The 18408-nt window shown below is 45.9% G+C and overlaps 1 protein-coding gene across 1 annotated transcript in view; it reads left to right on the top strand.

Annotated features, from left to right (window-relative positions):
- The window catches only part of FRMD4A (FERM domain containing 4A), a 201447-nt gene that overhangs the window by 623 nt on the left and 182416 nt on the right, over positions 1-18408 (top strand).

Genomic DNA, 18408 nt, shown 5'->3' with positions numbered 1-18408 from the left:
TAATAATAATAATAATAATAATAATAATAATAATAATAATAATAATAATAATAATAATAATAAATGTCAAATAATGAACACCAGAGGAAAGCTGAGGGTGGTGTGGAAGGGCTCTGTGTCACTGAGCAGAGATGCCCAGCAGTGTCTGTCCCAGCTGAGACACTCAGTGAGCGCTGGTGGCAGTGAGGGCTCTGCAGTGCACAGGGTCCCTCTAACTGGTGCCAGCTGAGGTGACACCCCAGGGCTGTCCCTGGACAGCCAAGGCAAGGCTGCTGCTTTCCTGCTGCAGCAGGAGTAGCAGGGGATCCCAGGAAAGCTGCAATAGTGCCTTTGATTAGTTGGAAGCACATCACCCAGCAGCAGTGCCCAGGGAAGCAGGGGCTCCTGACACCTTGATGGGCTGGCAAAGGAGCAGCAGCTGGGGCAGGGGCTCAGACACCCCCAGAGCACACACTGAGTGCACAGCTGGCACACACCAGGTGCTCTCAGGCTGCCTTTGCCTGCTGAGCTGCCTCTGACAGAGCTGGCAGGGCCAGCACAGCTCCCAGGGGACAGGGACACCTTGCACACACACTCACAGCCCAGCTTGTCACTGCTGATACCCCCAAACAGTGGTCAGCTCAAAGGAACAGGCACCCTCTGCTCATTCCTGCCCACTGGGGTTTTGGGCTGAGTGCCCCATGGGTGGGCAAGGGGCAAAGTGCAGAAGCTCTACAAGCCCAGAGTGGCTCAGAGTTGGTCCTTTCACCCAGGACAGAGGAGAGCCTTTGCTTCAGGCTTCTGTTTTGCTGAAAAGCAGCCTGGCTGCAGCTGCAGCCACCTGTGAGTTTACTTCAAGTCTGTTGCACTCAAAAAAAAAAAAAAAATCTGCTTTGCACATTTCAAACCAATTTTTTTCCTGCATTTTTTCTTTCAAAAGGAGTGTAATTTCATTTAGAAAAATTCCTTGGGTTTTTTTAAGGAACATGAGAAAAATCTCAAAAATTAAAAGCTGTTCGAAAAATGTTTCGGTTAAACGCAAATCCTTTTTGTTGTTTGTTTTCTTTCCCCTCCATTTGGCAGAAGAGAAAGTAGAATAACTTTGTGTCAACCTGAAAAATATTTCCTTTGCCTTTCCAGTCCGTCAAGCAAACCAAAGATAATCAATTATTCACACAGCTTTGGCCTGCTATTGTTTGATTGTGGGCTGTTGCTTTGGAGAGCATTCAGAAATGTCCCTCCTGGTAAATTTGGGCTTTGTGGTTCAAGATGCTCATCCTGAGGGGGCCCAGGGCAGACAGCCCTGATGCCTTAACCTGCCTTGGGTCAGGTTTTATTGTGTCCCTGTTCCCTGCCTGGCACTGCTGCCACTGGGTCAGGGCTGGCACCTGGTGGTTTGCAGCTGCTCTTGCCACGGTGGGCAGGCAGAGCGTGGTGTCCACAAGGGTTCCTGCAAGGGAGCAGAGGGTGGTGTCCCCTCCCAAGGCGGCTTCCTGCAAGGGGGCAGATGATTTTCCATCCAGAGTGAGCTCTCAGCTGCTGCAGGGCCACCATCCTGTGCTGCTGATGGCCACAGGGGGTCCCTCCCTGTCTGCAGTGGCTCGTGGTTTTACGCAGACTGTGCCTGAGGCTGAGCAGAGACAAATCACAAAACTGTAGAATGTCTGGGTTGGAAGGGACCTTAAAGATCATCTCATTCTGACCCCCCATTATGGGTAGGATGCCCCCATCAGGTTTCTCAGGAAACCTGGCCCTGAGCACTTCCAGGGATGGGCATCCACAACTTCTCTGAGCAACCTGTGCCAGTGCCTCACCACCCTCACAGCGAAGGATTTTTCCCTAACATCTGATTTAAATCTCTTCTCTTTTAATTTAAAACCATTCCCCCTTTTTTCTATCACTATTTGAGAGACACATAACAGTGCAGAAAATGTGAGAGCACTCTCCTCCATGCATGCACATCTCCCCTTTGGAAATACCTTATCCATACTGCCCTGCCTGGCTGCAGCTGCCTGAGCCTTTGCTTTGCTCTGTGCCTTAGTCCATGTGATGGAGAGGTGTAAAAACCAGCAGCACTCTCCCAGGGTGCTTCCAGGATATAACCCCTTGGCAGGGAGCAAGGCAGAGCATGGAAATACCTTCAGAGGAAGGTGTTGGGGAATGTTAGTTTATATAGGAAGCAAGAACAACTGCACAAGGGTAACCAGCACTGCAGGAGACAGCAGTGTGTACAGACTGCAGTGTGTACAGACTGCAGTGTGTACAGACTCAACAGCTCCACACACAGCCCAAGTGACACTGTCAGGGGGCTTGTGTTGTTTTATTTTCACTCACATCCACAGTTTATTTCTCTCCTTCCCACTTCTTGACCTAAGGTTGAGGTAGTTTAGACTTCTCAGGCAAATGCTGGAGCCTTGCTTTAAGGGTTGCCAGAGAACTTGATGGGATGATTTTTGCAATCACTTCTTTTTTTGTCCTGAGCCTCTGTCCTTGCTGCTTTTCTCTCTGCCTCATCAGGCATCTGGCCCATGAGGTTGTGGTCAGCCTGGCTGAAGGATGCATCATGTTTTCTCTCCCTGGAGCCCCCCACCAGCTAGAGCTGGCAGGGCAGATTCTCTGCACTTGGGGTCCTAAAGCCACCCCAAATCTGTTTCTAAGCTCAGAGTGCATAAAATCCCACAGCAGCAGTGAAAGAGCCCAAAATACAGTCCTGAGTGAGCAGGTTTCACATGAAAAGCCTGAGATGTGAGAGATCTGTGCAAGGCATGGCAGAATGTAGGGTTTTACAAAGGATTTTACAAGTCCAAGTGGAAAAGGGCATTGCTAAATATTAGTAGGTGTGACACAGAGACCACCAGACATGTCAGCTGAGGCAGAATGAAGCTTTGTGCCACAGGGCACACCAGCAGCTGGTGTCAGGACTGAGGTATGACTTGGGTCCATCTAATTCAATGCTGATGTCCATGAGATGTTCTCATCCTGACCAGCACTCGGGATTGCCTTTGGGAGCACTGCAAAGGCAGTCAGAGTGCTGTGGGGGGCTGCAAAGAAGGACCCCTGAACACATTTTTGACTGATTTAATAACTCCTTCAACTGCAGCCAGCTCTACTTTAACCAGCACATACACCTTGGTTAGAAGACAATCCCCCACACACACCAAAAATAAAACCAAAAACCAAAAACCAAAACAAAACAAAAAAACCACCAAACACCAAAAACCAAACAGGAAACATGAATCCCATCCCTAACAGAGCATTTCTCAACACAGAGCCCTCCCCACCAGATCTTCCTTCTCTGGTTCTTCCTCCCCCAGCACGTTAAACATGCAGTCCCTTCTCCCCTTGCATTATTGATGTGAGGCAGTTTGTGCCTCCCAGCTATGTTTATTATATCCATGTGCTGCAGATGTGTGTGAGAGGAAGATGAATGGAGTCCTGCTAATGTCTAACAAATGCCTAGCACCATCCAGAGATCCCTTTCTGCTGCTTCAAGGCACTCACAAGGAAGAGCACAATTTACTCCTCTCAAGAAGTCACTGGCTATTTTCCATCCAGGGGAATGTTTCTCACCACAAACACAAGGCATTGTGTGTTTTTTTGAGTTAGAAAGCCCAGAGAAAATATGCACTTTTCTTGTATTAGAAAGGAATAAGTCTGCCCTCTCTTCTGTCTTTGAGGCTCAAAGCCTGGCCCTACAGAGGCTGTGTTAAAAGGAAGGCCATCTCCAGGCAAAATGAAGGGCTGTAAGAAACTAATCAAGCTGGGAGAGGTCTGGCTGGAAAAGCCATTTAAAATTGGGTTTTGTGCCCCAGCTTTAGGTCCCAGCTCTCAGCTATGGTAAATTAAAGGCCTCGTGCCCAGTTGTGTCAGTGCATGCTTGCAGCTCAGGAGGAATTTAGTCCAGATTGCTTTTTTATTTCTTGTGCTTCCAAAGAAGATAAGTTAAGATTAAAAATGCAGCTAAAGCCACAGCTCCACTGTCCATTACCCAAATGTAAATCTATACCAGCACAGGGCTGGGACTGCTATTCACCTATGACACTTCCTCCCTGAATGGATATCCATGAACACTCACTCCTATCACGACTTTAAAACACACCAGGCAAAGATAAATCCCTAAATGGATATTTATTGCCATAGAAAACAGATGGCAGAAGACAAAGCTCCCATGTTCTTATCCCAAGCTGCAAGCACGTTAAGAATGCAGCAGGAAACGTCATTCCTCCTATAAATAAATTTCTCTTGAGAAGAGAGAAGCCAGGGCTGAAAAAAAAGTCAGTCTTTCTGCTCTGCAGGCCAACTCCAAGGCAGGTTTTCCCACGCTACTCTCCAGCTTATGGCGACCTTTGCTTTTGGCAAGAGAGGAGATTGCCTTCAGCAAACCCAGCAAAAGAGTTCCAGTATGTCTTGCTGCCGTACAATTTTTTTTATTATTCTTATTTTTTATTACTTTTATTATTCTGAGCTACTGATTTTCTTTCTCTAGTAGACAAAGCATAATTCAGCACTCAGCTTGCTACTGAACCGTTTTTCCAGCACGGATTCAAGAGCAGAGTGGTGAGAAACCTCTCACAGTGAGGGCTGGAGGGCAGGGTCCAATGGGGTGGAACAGGCAGGCCTGGCAGCATTCATGGGGAGTGATCCTGGCCCGTGGGACCCTTTGTGCAAACTCTGAGTGATGCTGTGAGCACTGGCTCTGACACCACGGCTCAGCGAGTGCTCCGGGGGAAGCTGATCCTTCCAGTTCATGCCATTTACTTGAAATCTCCTCCACTGGCGTGCAGGTCCTGCAGACCTTTGCTTAGCACCCTCCCTGACATTTTTTGGATGGGTGTCTTACCTTGACAGCATCACCACTGATCTGACAGACTGCTGAGGTGACAGCAGAGTTACTCAGATATCACAGATAACAAACAAACAGCAGATATCTGAGTGCAGAAGTTGCCAAAGAAAGAAGAAAGACCTTGAAGCAAGGAACTCCTGTTGTCTTAGCTGTTTTCTGGAAGATACTCAAATCTCAAGGTGACAAAAAATTATTCACCCTCCCTATAGACGAATAATTGTATCAAAAAAATATAAATTAATAAAAGGTTAATCTTAAGTAGCAAAGCTGTCACCTATGTAATGTTCTGATATAATCACTTGTGACTGCCAAAACATCAATTTTATCCGCTTCATCTGAGCTTTATCTCTTCTGACCTGTTCACAAGTATTTTGGAGGAATTGGTTTAATTTGAACTCTACCTAGACAGATAAATGCTTAGTGCACCTCTCAGGTGTCTGGAAGTTATAATATTTTGTGACACTTCTAAAAGGTGTAACAAATCAAAACAGACTTCTCTGCGAAGCGGATCAGGAGCCATGCCAGACTTCATCCCCCCAAAATGCATGCAGGTTAACAGTGCAAGAGGTAAGAGCATGGCAGAGGCTAATGGATAGTGACTGGTGAGCTCTGAAGAATTTGGAACCAGGATACTGCTCAAATTGGCTTTCAAATGGTTGGAGTTTAATTGAATTATCGAACGCTCTCAAGGCCTGGAGACCTCACGAGCAGAAGTTCTGCTTTGAAATTTTCAGTGCTTCAGATTCTTGTTTTGATGAGAAAATGAAAAGCTTTTTTCATTACAAATTGGCATTTGTTGCCTTCACTTTGGCCAAGCACTGGGACAGAAAGGCCAGGGGACAGAGCAAGGGCAAGCCCAGGGACAGAGGCCAGGAGCCAGAAATGAGCCAAATGTTTTGGATTTGGGTGAAGGGAAGGGGGGAATCCTGTGAATCCAGTTATAGAACTTCAGAGGGCGTGGAAAGGCTCCTCTGGTTCATGGATCCTTTTGGCTAATAAGCCTGCTCAAATGGCTTTTTCAGGTAGCTGATCCCATGGTCACAGTCCCAGCAGCAGCCCCAAGCTCACACAAAGGAGCTGTGATGGTTCAGTACCAGGGTAATTTCCCTCGAGGTGGTGATCCTCAGCCCAGAAGGCAAGAACTTGTCATCCTAAATTGAAGGTTCCTGGAAGGGCTTTTCAGTTCAGAGACTCAGTTTCTTGCAAAGTCAGCCAGTGACAGATAATGCAAAGTGGTATTATCTGTCCTTCCAACTTGAGCCAACCTAAAGTCCTAGTCCTAACTCATCTTCTAGCCAGGACTTATCCCAGGATAAGACATGCCTTCAGCTGGGTTTTAAAGCCCAGACATAGAAAGTCTTCAGACTTTATCAGTTCCTGATCTGTATAAGGGATTGCTTGAATGTTGCTTCAACAATTTCCAGAACTAACAGCATTTTCAGGGCATCAAGAAGTTCAACACATGCCTTTTTCCACTTCTTGACTTCTTCTAACTTCTTTTCATTCATTTAAGTCAAGATAATCTATAGTGTTTGGGGAAAAAAATCAAAACAAAACAGTGGACGAACAGCACATTTACTCTTCACAGACCTTTTCCATTTTCACTCTAAATAGTTCTTTGGTGCAGACCAGACACCAACACAAGCCTCTTAAACACCAGCAGTGACTTCAGTGAAGCTCACAAGCACCAGGGCCCCCCAGCCAGCCTGATGGAAATCATGGAAAAGGCTGTTCTGACCAAGAGGGAATGTGTTGTCTATGTAGTTACTCAGTTCCTACTTTGCTGACTCATGTTCAGAAAGTTAGATCGAGATTTCCAACACTTTTCCAAACTTGTGGCCAAACTTTCTGTCTGAGCTTAGCTTATTTCCTTGAGAAGTTTATATTATCCTCATTGTCTCAATAATTTCTAATGGCTTCAAAGAAATGGTGATTTTTCATCCCACAAGAAAATGGGTATGAATGATTCTTGCACTTTAATTTATTTTTTGTTTTACCAAATTTTCACACTCTCCAAATTGCACACACATGGAGTGCAATTTGTCTCCACTTGCCAAAGATACCACATGAAAAGCTTCTGGCAAGACAATGGACTGCAAATGAGGCCATTTAGCCACCCCAACACTCTCTACAATCCAGCTGTATTTCTGGAATATATTTAGAAGGTGCAATTAGGGTTGTGCATGCTTTGAAATAAGTGAGCAAGCTTCTTAACTGAGGTTGAAAATCATTTTCATTTCCAATACTCCTGCTATAAAAGCCACCAATCTTGATGGGGTGGGACCATGGATATCTATTTTCTCTCCAAGTTTTGCATCAACACAGATTAGGTTGACTCTAAGGACTGATAACCTGCAATTAATGTTGGTGCACTAAGCATCTACCCTTCGGGGATCTATGTGCAGAACAAGTACCGTGTTACAATTTTACTATTTTAGTTCAGTACAGAAATCTCTGCAAGTGCAAATCAAATCAGCCTTAACTCAAAAGTTCCTGCCACAGGGAGTTTCCACCCTGCCAGCTCCCAACAGATGAGCTGGGAGGATGAGATGAGTTTTGGAGAAACTCAGCTAAGAGAGATTAAAGGTAGGGATTGGTGTTTTTACTAAGGTGTGTTCCTCATGTCAGCTTCCTTCCAATTGCACCTTCATTCAGCTTACAACTACAATTCCATCATGAAACTGTAGTAATTTTTATTACTGTTTTAGGACTTTCTAGTAGTCAAAGAGTAATGTGTGTCTTCTGGTGACAACACATCCCAGTATTTCAGAGACAATTTTGCCTGGGATGAGTTGGCCTTTATGTCCACTGGACATAAACACAGTGTCTGCTCTGTGTGTTCAGTCCTGGGGAGCAGCTCCTGATGAGGCATCTGAGCTAACCCAGCTCAAATGGCCCTGTGAATCCCCAGTTACCAGCCCAGGGTTTGGCCTGGGAAGCCTTGCACTGCCAAGGCTGTGGGAGTCTTGCTTGTCCTTGGAGGAGAATCCTAGGGGGGCATGTGCACTGAAAACATGTGGGTTGCACCCCACTCTAGAGAAAATATGAATCTGTATTATATAGTTCTGCTTCCTTATTGCTGTGGAGCACTAGAAAACCACCTGAGTCACAGCAAAGCTAAAATTTGTGTCTTAAGAGCAGCAATATATGCTCTTGTCAACAGCATTGTCCACCAAATTGAACCAGGGTAGGTTTAGACTAGGATACTAGGGAAAATTTCTTCACAGAAAGGTTGGTCAGGCATTGGAACAGGCTGCTCAGGGAAATGGGGGAATCACAATCCCTGGAAGTGTTCAAAAGACTTGTGGATGTGGCGCTTGGGGACATGGTTTTGTGGCAAACGCAGTGGTTCTGGGTTAACAGTGGGGCCTGACGATCTTAGAGATCTTTTCCAATCCCAGTGATTCCGTGACTCTCCTGCATGACTCCAGCAGGCACAGGGCAGGTGCCAAGCAGCAGAGCCCTGTGCTCCAGCAAACTCTCTGTGTCCTTGAGACTGGGTCTACACAGTTGTTCAATTTTAAGAGATTCTGTTTGAGTCTGTTGGGGAAAAAGGAGGAGGGGGGTGAAGGGGCTGTCCTGGTGCTCACTGTTTCATTTGGAGCCATCTGTCTTCAGAGAGCCTGAGGAATGTCTGAAGCTGCTCTGAAGGACAGATCCATGACCATATTCTGGAATAGTGCTCCATATTTATGTGTTTTTAGGCTGTGGGCACCAGGAGTAGATCATTGAGATTGCATCAGTGGCTTGATAAAGGGCCAGACACCTCACCTGAGAACAGGGCAGCAGGGGAGGGATGAAAGGAACTGCATCCTGTACTTGCACCCTCTCCAAATGCCCCTCCTTCTTTGCAGGATAGATTTAATCTGGCATTCAAAGAGATGTGTGTCTCATGTCAGTTTCTCTGCATAAATGCCTGTATTTAATGTATCTGTAAAAGATGCTGAGGTTTGCCTGGGTGGGAGCACTGTGGGATGCTCAGGGGAAGAGCACAGATCAGTGAGCTCCCCTGACCGATGTGATCCATGAGAAACTGCTGCTGTTCAGAGGGGAGAATGTCAATGTGCTTTTTGTCCTCCACAGTAATTCAAAAAATTCTCCAACATCTTGCTTTTATTAACCCATTTGCTATGGATTCCATAGGCACAGTGCACCCCTTACTACTTGTCCTGCATGGGTTATATTATCCATGATGCTTTGGACCATCTTAGGAAGCTGAACAGGGTTGGCATCAAATAACCTTCTGTATTTCAGTCTTCTCTTAATGCACCTGCAGACAGGGGAAGGAGGATGATCAAGGCTAAAACCCTACAGGATGTTTACCCTCATTAAAAGTCCAGATTTTCACCAAAAAAACCCAAGAAAAGTGAATTGCCAATATTTCACAGGCTCTCCTTTCCTCAGAGCTGACTTCAAAGCTGTTAACGCTGCCTGAGGGCAGAGCCTGGAGTTCCCAATATTTGAAAACATCATCCAAGAAAAGCTGTCAAGGGCAATATGATAAACAGGCTATTGTAAGGGGGGAGTTTGGCAGCCCTTCACCACAATTTAAAATTATTCCTTACAATACATTAGACTTTACATATTGCAAGGCTCTGCAGACACTGATCCTCTGCAGACCTCTGAAAGACCCAGGCAGTGCTGTTGCTCCCACTTGGCAGCCAAGAAGCTTTCAGGGTAAAAGCCACGGTGAACTGCCAACACCCTGAAATCTGGGAGTGTTGGATGCAGGATCAAACCTCAGGGCTCCCATTAGCTGGAAGTGCAGATCCACATCCCCTTCCTCCCTCTCCAGCATCTCTCCACCCTACTCATGCCTGCAAACCACACCAGAGACTGGGAAGAGGCTTTCTAATTTTCATAATTTCCACTCTGAAATGTTGGAAAGCTTCCTTTTTCCATCCTGGACTTTGTTGTAACGCAGGCATTGTGTATCGTCCCGTAAACTTTCAAATGCACCAATCGTGGCAGCTTCCTGCAGGAGAAAAAGGGCTTGCTGCAGTTAAAGCAAGTGGGAACCTGGCCAAGAAGAGTCATAAAACCAGAGGATGCTGATTTTTAAAAGCACAGTTGTGTTAGTGCATTCCAGTGTAGCCAATCAGTCACCAGAGAGTGGTTAAAGTGTCCTTGGAGCCAACCTCTGGCTTCTGGGGAAAGATAATCAGGCTGATGCCAGTGGATGACCTGGCCCCTCTTCCTGACAATCAGTCACAGCACACTTTGTGCTGCTGGCCAGGCTCTGGGTCACTGAAGTGTTTTGAAAATTTTTCATTCTTGAACCTTGTTTCGTATGAATCCATGGATGCTGTTATCCACCCTAGGCTGGAAGGGAAACTGCTGAAAGATCCAGAGCAGAGCCAGGGTGTAGGCAGCATAAATGCTTTCCTGCAAAGGCCAAGAGATACCATGGGGTCTCTGAACATCCCTTATAGCACTTATAGCACTCAGCAATAGTGCTCTTTCTGAAATCAGCACCTTTTTTCCCAGGACTCCTCCAGGTGAAAGGACTCCATTTTAGGGGGAAGGGAGCAACACATTTCTGAAATCACTGCCTTTTAGAGAAATTGCAGATGGAAACTCACAAATCCAAACACCCTGAATCATGTGAAGATGAATCTTGTGCAGCCCAGGGTATCTCCCACCTCAGCCTTGCACTCAGCCCCTCTCCTGTGAGGTCAGGACTTTGCAAGGAGAGACTGCAGGCCTGACCTCAAATTCCCTGGGCAGCAGCCTCTGAGAAACCTTCTGTTGTGCCTGTTTCATAACCATTGCCCACTGGGGAGGCAGTGACCAACTCTCCCAGTTCCTAGCTTGCAAAGCCAAGAAATACCAACATGAAAAGGTCCACATTCTGTTATCCTGGAATGAACTGACCACGTCTGGTCACACAGGGACAGAGCCCAGAATACCATCTACATGGGCTTTTCTTTCCCATGACAAGTTTCCCAATCAGAGCTTGAATAAACATTAGGTCATCACCAATTTATAAGGGCAGAAATTTATGTCTCTCTTGATCACATTTTCATAGAAGAAGAAATAAGCTTTCGTTCTTGCTATTCTACCCATATCTTAATCACTGTCTGACAAAACCAAACACACTATTTTGAAATCAAACAGATTCACAGAGGGTGTTCCCTGCCCAGGCAGTGATTCTTGTCTGACTGGACCACTGCCGTGTTCAGTGTTGATTTTGGTTGGCTTCAGACATAAATCTTCCCAAAGACCATTTTCTTAGTGCACAGAATAAGAGCCCCATTGTTACAGCAACGATGCATTTGGGACACATCTCCATTGCTCTTTAGACCAAGGCAGACACTCAATGGGGCAGTTCTCATAGCTGAGTTCCCTTTTTCATCTCCTTTTCATGATGGAGCAGAGTAGTCCCAGGTGTCAGGACCCAAGACATCCTTCTGGCTGTCCAGGACACCAGGACCCCTGCCAGGGAGCTCAGAGACCCTGGCACAGAGCCCAGGACACCTGTGGTTTTGATTATGACCCATGGAGCAAATTACCAACCTTATATGAAGATCAGCAAGCCACAACAGTTTAGGCAGAATAATAGTGAAGTTATCACGGGGTGGAAAAGTAGATTTTGGGGTTTTTGGTATGGGGATTCAGGAGGCAAGATGGAGGGAACTGGGCATGTCCAGCCTTTCTCCTTCTTCTTCTTGGCCTCCATCTTCTGCTGTGATGTTGGCACTTACAGATTGGTTTAGAGTAGAAGCTCACTGTCTAACATAGGTGATAGGTGGTGGAAAGTGATTGTAAACATTGTACACGTAGTTTTTAGTATAAAGACATAACACCACCCCAGGGGCAGTCAGTGTGCCTGGAACTGTCCTGCTGGATGGACCTCGGCAGGGCAGGAGAAAAATTTTTATAGATAAGATGCAATAAACAACCTTGAGACCAAGAAATGAAGAGCACTGACTCCTTCTTCAAGCGCCAGGCTGGGAAAAGAGACTTTCTAACTTTTCTGGGGGTCACTCTGACCAGCTAAAGACCCCGACACCAGGTACTGTACCTGGGGAAGGTTCTGGCTCTCTGTCCCCTCCTCTTGGTGGAGCAATGGCTTGGAGGAGTGTTTATACGGAGGTCTAGGCAAAAGCACCACAACAGAAACATGCAGTCATTGATGCTTCTCCTGAGTCCAGAAATAAACCAAATGAGGTGAATCAGGAGCAGCTTTGAGTGCCTGATTCTCACAGACCAGCACCTCGGCTTGTGCAGGAAGTTTTCCCTGGCTCTGCCAGGCTGTGACACGGCTCTGCCAGTTGATTCCTGTCCATGATAAGGCTGAACCACGGCTGTCAGAGCCCTTCAGAGGTTGTTGCTCAACCCACATGTGCATGGCTTATCAATGGAGCATGCACTGCTGGTGCTGCCTGTGGGTGCAGGCAGTGGTGCAGGGACCCGGCTGTCCTGGACAGAGCTGGGGTGGGAGCCAAGTCAGGGCAGCACAACAATACAAATCATCAGGGCAGATCAAAAGGCCTTCAGCACCATGGGAGCTTCATGTCTGGGGAGAGATCCTGCTGGAGGTCTGAGCTGCATCTGGAGCTGGGGAGGGTGTGGGGGACCTACAGGAGAGGACATGGTGTGGCATTCCAGGCTGACACAGTGGAAACTGCCCAGAAGAAATGGGGGCAGTCTTGCATGTGGTTCAAAGTGGATTGCATGGGTAGAATATATGGCTCTAAGCAATGAAGTAGTGAATTTATTTCAACCACATAGAGCTATTCAACTTGTGAACATTAGCTGGGGTTTGATCACTCCTTTTTTTCTGAGCTACTGTGGTGCTTGGGCAGAACTTCCAAGTTCATCATTCTCCTAAAAGTTCCTATATTTGTTTTCCTTAGACTCTAGACTTCTTTTTAAAAAGAAAATCTGCCATATCCTTCAGCTGCAAATGATTTAATAGCTCTTGGCTTTGTGTGATCTGAATATTTTCTTGTTCTCTTGCTTTGCAGCTGTGACCTACTTAATTACAAGCAGGAAACAAACCGCAGAATCATTAGACTTTCTGCCTGGCTTGAAGAAGGGGGAAAAAATAAAAATCTTATGTTGTTAAATACTAGGATGTCCTTCTTAATAACAGGAAGTCAAGCTCCAGATAGCAACAGTGAACATTTGAATTCTTTGTGAACCAAGATAAGAACAGCAAAGAGCTTATGGGTTTTATTTTTTATGGCATGGATGTTTTGGGGGCAGGGGAAATGACAGCTGCTTCTAACAGCCAAAATGGGAATGAGTCATAAATTTCTAAATCAAGAGCGTAAATCCTCTTTGTTTTAAGTTCTGAACAGTCTCAGTCTGCTCTGTCCACAGAGACAATGAAGTGACTGACTTGCTGCTTCGATCTATTTTATCCTCTTTTCAGGAAGTATGAGCAAACAAGGCAGACAGTGAGAGAGGATCCCCCATGGCAAACCATCAGGTTGGAAGACAGAGCATGGGAGAGTTTTATTAACTTCTCTCTACCTCTGCAGGAGTGTGGGCTACTATTTAATACCTCCTGAAACTCAGAACCCCAGCTGGAAATGCTGGTGTGGTGGTAGCTGTAGAAAGCAGTCAGAGAAGAGGAAGGCCAGAACTGCCAGCTGAAGAGAGGGCTGTCCCACTCTTCAGCCCTCCTGTCCCTGTTTATCACAGCCCTGGTGGCAGCTCAACAGTGCAAACCTCCCAGTGTATCATGAGCTGCAACAGAAGCTGGTGTTTGCTCAGGGTTTTAAACCAACCAGCAGCAGAAGTGCAAGTTATCCTCTTCTGTCAACTCTGCATGCATTATCAGAGCAGATGGCATGGATCCAGCACTGTCCTACAACACATGGAGGTTTTCCATTAGCAGGAGCCACAGGGGTCTGAGTTTCAGGAGCAAACAGGGTAGAGGTCAATTTTTATACTCTACTGAGAAGGTCTAGCTGGTCCCAGCTGGGGAGATGTTCTCAGCAGGAAGATCTGCTCCAGCACAGAAATCTCCCTCTGCTGACTCCTGCATTTCCCATCTGCAGATGAATTGTGCTGTAGGCACAGCCAAAGAGCCCCCTGTGATCCAGTCCCAGTGCAGATGCCATGAGTGAGTGTGCAAGGCTGTGCACACTCAGGTGCTGTGGTTTCAGCAGCCCAGTGGGGCTCAGTCTGGGACATCCCCCTCCTCCATGGCAGCCTCCCTGCACACACTGAGCATCATCTGGGTGTTTACAGCACTACTCCCATAGGCAGCACACACGTACTGAGCAGTCTTCACCTCAGGGAACATTTATTTACCCACAGTTATGCTCATTTTGATAACCAGTGTAGGAGCTTTCAACACAGAGGGTATATTATCAACCCAAGATATCTTAAGTATTTCTGATTTTTGCTGCAGAACTCCCATGGAACGTGACCAGCTGGCTTTCTAGAACACTTACTTACTTTTTAATGTGAAACAGTTCCCCTGAGATTTCATATCACCTGACAAATGACAGTGAATTAATCTATTGAGGAAATGGAGACCCATAAAGCTATGTGACTCTTCTTATGTTGCTCAAGAAACTGATGACTTTTCTGGAATAGGACCAGATTCCTCCTCATTTTCACTCTGAAGTTTATATTTAACCTGCTTATCTTCCTCTCTGTCCAGTGACAATTACATCCTAACCAGCAATATCAGTATTTACTAGTAACGATTTTTATAAGGAGCTTTGGAATAAATTAAATATTCATTCTTTATTTTAGGCAGGAACAGGCTTTCCAACCCATAAGCAAGATCAAACATGAGAAATGTGGACCACTGATTTTCTAAAATATGTTCCCTTTGCCCTCCTTCTTTCTCACCCTTGTCTGTGAACAGAAAGGACTTTGTATCAGTCATTGAAAGCAGTGAGTGTTACCACTGGGTCTGAATCAGGCAGATACTTAAATATATCTGCAGGATAAGTTGCAAGAAAATGTTCTGCTGCAATGGGCCATTTGTGCTGTGTGTAGGCTTGTTCTGCATGGACAGCAGGGCTGCCCTTCATTAAATTATCTACCATGCCATAGGGCAGAGCTGCAGACTGGGTGCTTATGAGCCACCAGATTTGTCCTTTCTCACAGGCAAATAGTGCCAGTTAGGGGACACCTGCAATGTGAAAAAGTGTGTCTACCAAGCCCCAGCCCTCAGCCAAGGCCAGTGGGACAACTTGATCATCACCTAATAAAGGGTGGGAAGCACAAGGTAAATATATAATTCAAAATTATATGAACACAGATGTAACATAAAGAATCTGTCATAAGGAATCCTAGAAAGGTTTGGGTTGGAAAGGATCTTAGTAACCATCTAATTCCAGCCCTCAAAGGCAAACACTTGCTCCAGTCACAAAAGGAGTAAGCAAAAGCTTGAAACAAGAAGGGTGTAACTGCACAAGTGTGTGACTTCTTCTGTGGGCAGTCAGGATCATGTTTGATCCTCAGTCTGGGATTCAGTGCCCACCTCATGGGCACAGACACAGGTCTGTCTCAGGTTTGTGTTGTTTCACCCCTGAGCCTTGTCAGAGGCTGTTTTAGACACAGGTGAATAACATGGAAGGAAAACAGCTCAGCTGCTGGATGAGCTCTAGGCTGTTCCCTGTTCATACATGCCCCACAAGCAGGGTGTGATTTTTTTCTGTTTTCTTCTGGTCAAAAATAATTCTCCTGAGCATTTCTGCACATGATAGCAGATAGCAGGGGGAAGATGAACCTTGTGGTGTTGGGCATGTGCAAGCACGTGCTGCCTTGACTGGTGAGCCTGGTCACAGTGCCCAGCAGGATCAGAGTTAATCATAAGCTTGGGTTTCCAAAGTGAATAATCGTATTTAGGATCTCATCATTCACTTTCTGTGGCTGTTCTGCACTATTTCCTTAATACATTGTCCTGACCTACATCCCCTCCTGCAGACTCATTCACCACAGCATCCATGGAGAAAGAGGATTGAATAGCAAATCTCTGCACAATCTCTTTCACGTCTCTGCATAGCAGAAGTGAAAATCACTTTAGCTGGTGGAATATTAGGGACAAGTATAAGCCCAGCTTTATAGGATTCACCTACTTGTAAACCTAGTTAAATCACTAACAGAACTTACTTTAGGCAATGAAATGTGTGTGATTTGAGGAGATGACATACTCTCCTGTGTCAGTCAATAAAAATCTCTCTGGAGTAAGGACACGAACAGCCTTACACAGACAGAGCTGCTGTTGGCATAACGATAACACTTAGCACTACCAGAGCACTTCACATTTTCAAAGAGCTTCAGAAGTGTTATGATCAAGGTGGATGACTGGAATAGTAAATTTTCATTCTGTTATTACTGTGAAGCAGCAGTTCATTTCATTATGGAACATTTTAGGCCATATGGACTCGTGAGAACATCTTGAGGAAATTGGCCAGGATTTCTGACTCACGATGTTCATCCTAAAATGCAACCAGCAGGGAAGTCTTCAGTTTCTTGAATTTTTCTCTGCAGGAAAGTTTTAGGGCTGTCAGCAATGGCAGACCAGGGGAGCCAGGGAGAGGCTGTTCATATCTGGGGTTTTGGAAGCACGTGGAAGGTGAGAGATGGGGGGTAACTGAAGCAGTGCAGGCACTCATATTTGCATGGGGCAGCAGATCTTTGGGCCAACACTTCCAAAAATAATTGCTTGTCTAGAGGTTCCAGAGAGCTGAGCTATGGGTGTTTGTGCCTCCTCCACAAGCCTTTAAAGGTTCAGGCATGATCATTGTCCAGATATTGTGGCCCAGCCAGACTGGGGTCACAGTTTTTAGCAATCCAAAATTAATGCAGGGCCAACTCTTAGCTGGTCAAAGCTCTCAGCAGACCCAGTATGGATGACATCTAGACTTAATTTTCTCTCCTCTTAAATTTGGGAGGGTTTCCTCTGCCTAGAGCATATATGCTGCATAATAGCTCTCAAGGTCTCAGGATTTGCTTTTTCAAATCAAATGCCATTCCCAGGTCCTTTTAAAAGCCTTCTCTCAAAGCTTTCCTTATACAAACAAAGCACAAAATACAACTAATAACAGAAATACAACTAATTGCAGTCCTTGCACTCCAGGAAGCTCCCAACTGGACACCCACCATGATCCCTCCTTGGGTGACAGCAAGGTCACATTTCAGGGGAAAGACAAAGAAGCCCAGATGAGTCAGTAGGAGGGATGACAGCACCTTGGCTTGGGTGGAAACAGGGCAGTCAGAAACTCAGGTTCTCTATAGGATTTAGTGCTCAATGACCATTTGAAAATCTTGGGGGATTCTGTGGTTCAGAGCAGCTACAGGAGGGAGGTCACTGCTGTGAGCCCCCCCCCATGCCCTGGCTCTGCCTGGGCACGTGTGAAGGGACAAGGGTGGCTCCTCACCCATGTGTTTGATAACTTGGCAGCAGGACATCCCTGAACTGCTGCCATCCTATCAGACACTAAAATGATATGCCATTAAGGCACAAGGAGAAACTTGTAACCAGCTAAATATCTCAAAACAGCATCTTCAACATAAGCATGAAGCGCAGCATGAAAGGGGGACTCTGGGCACAAAGATCTGACAACATTAATCCTCTTTGCATTGTAGAGAAATAAAGATCAAAAAAGGCCCTGAATTTGAAATAGAACCTAAAAGACCACATTGGGCTGGAGCTACAGGGACCACAGGGGCCATGTGTGGAGCAGAAACAGGATGTTTCTGGTGGGTCTATGGCAAACTCAAAGGAAACTGCCTCCCACCATGCAGGTCCTTCTTTCAACACACCCAAACATATCCACACTCATCAGAAAGTTGTGGGTAGAGGTTTGCTCTAGAGCATGATGGAGAAGGATGCTGAACTGCTCTTTCCAAGGCCAGAACACAGAAAGATGAACTTTGAATATTGAACATCTCTCAAGCTCCTGGTGCAGGTAGCACCCACCTACACCCGTGCATGGCAGGGATTTGCAGGGTCTGCAGAGAGGAGGAGCTGCCTGCAGGGTTTGGGATGGGAAATCCTCCCCCAGCCTTCAAGCCCCAGGACAGTCCCATGAAACAGCACAGCAGCTCAAGGTTTTTTGTTGTTGCTTTTTTGGTTTTGGTTTTTTTTTGCTTTTTGTCAGGGGAAGTAAGGAGCTATTTTTATACCCTAGTAGCAGCCTCTGGACTGTCAGTAAAACGTGGGAGGTTTCATAGTAAATGTTTTGGCTGACATTTTCTCAGAAACAGCGGGAAATAATCAGTGCATAATTAGAGAGGAAAAGACGTGCAAATGTCTATAGACCTCTGTAGAGCTTAAAGGGCTTTTTTTTCCTAACTGACCTTAGTGAAGGTGAAGCTGAGCATGTTTTGTACAATGATAAGGTGATTTTACAGAAATTCACCAAAGGGTACAGCAGTGGAAGAGCCAAGTTAATAATTCTCAGTAATTTTTTCTCCTCTCTTCTGCCATTCCCTGTAGCAATATCCTCTTCTGACCATTTTGGATAAGAAAGAGCACATTCTGTGGTGTCTTGCTTGCAAAGATCTCTCTTGGTGGAGTATCCCTTGACTCTAGAGGGGATGGGCTATCTTTGCCTGAGAAACCTCCATGGTTGCAATTCCCTTGTGTCCTGCAAGGTGGGTTGAGC

Source organism: Geospiza fortis, unplaced genomic scaffold (genome assembly GCF_000277835.1).
Source record: "Geospiza fortis unplaced genomic scaffold, GeoFor_1.0 scaffold428, whole genome shotgun sequence".
NCBI classification, from domain to species: domain Eukaryota; kingdom Metazoa; phylum Chordata; class Aves; order Passeriformes; family Thraupidae; genus Geospiza; species Geospiza fortis.
This window is presented reverse-complemented; position numbering and strand designations above follow the sequence as displayed.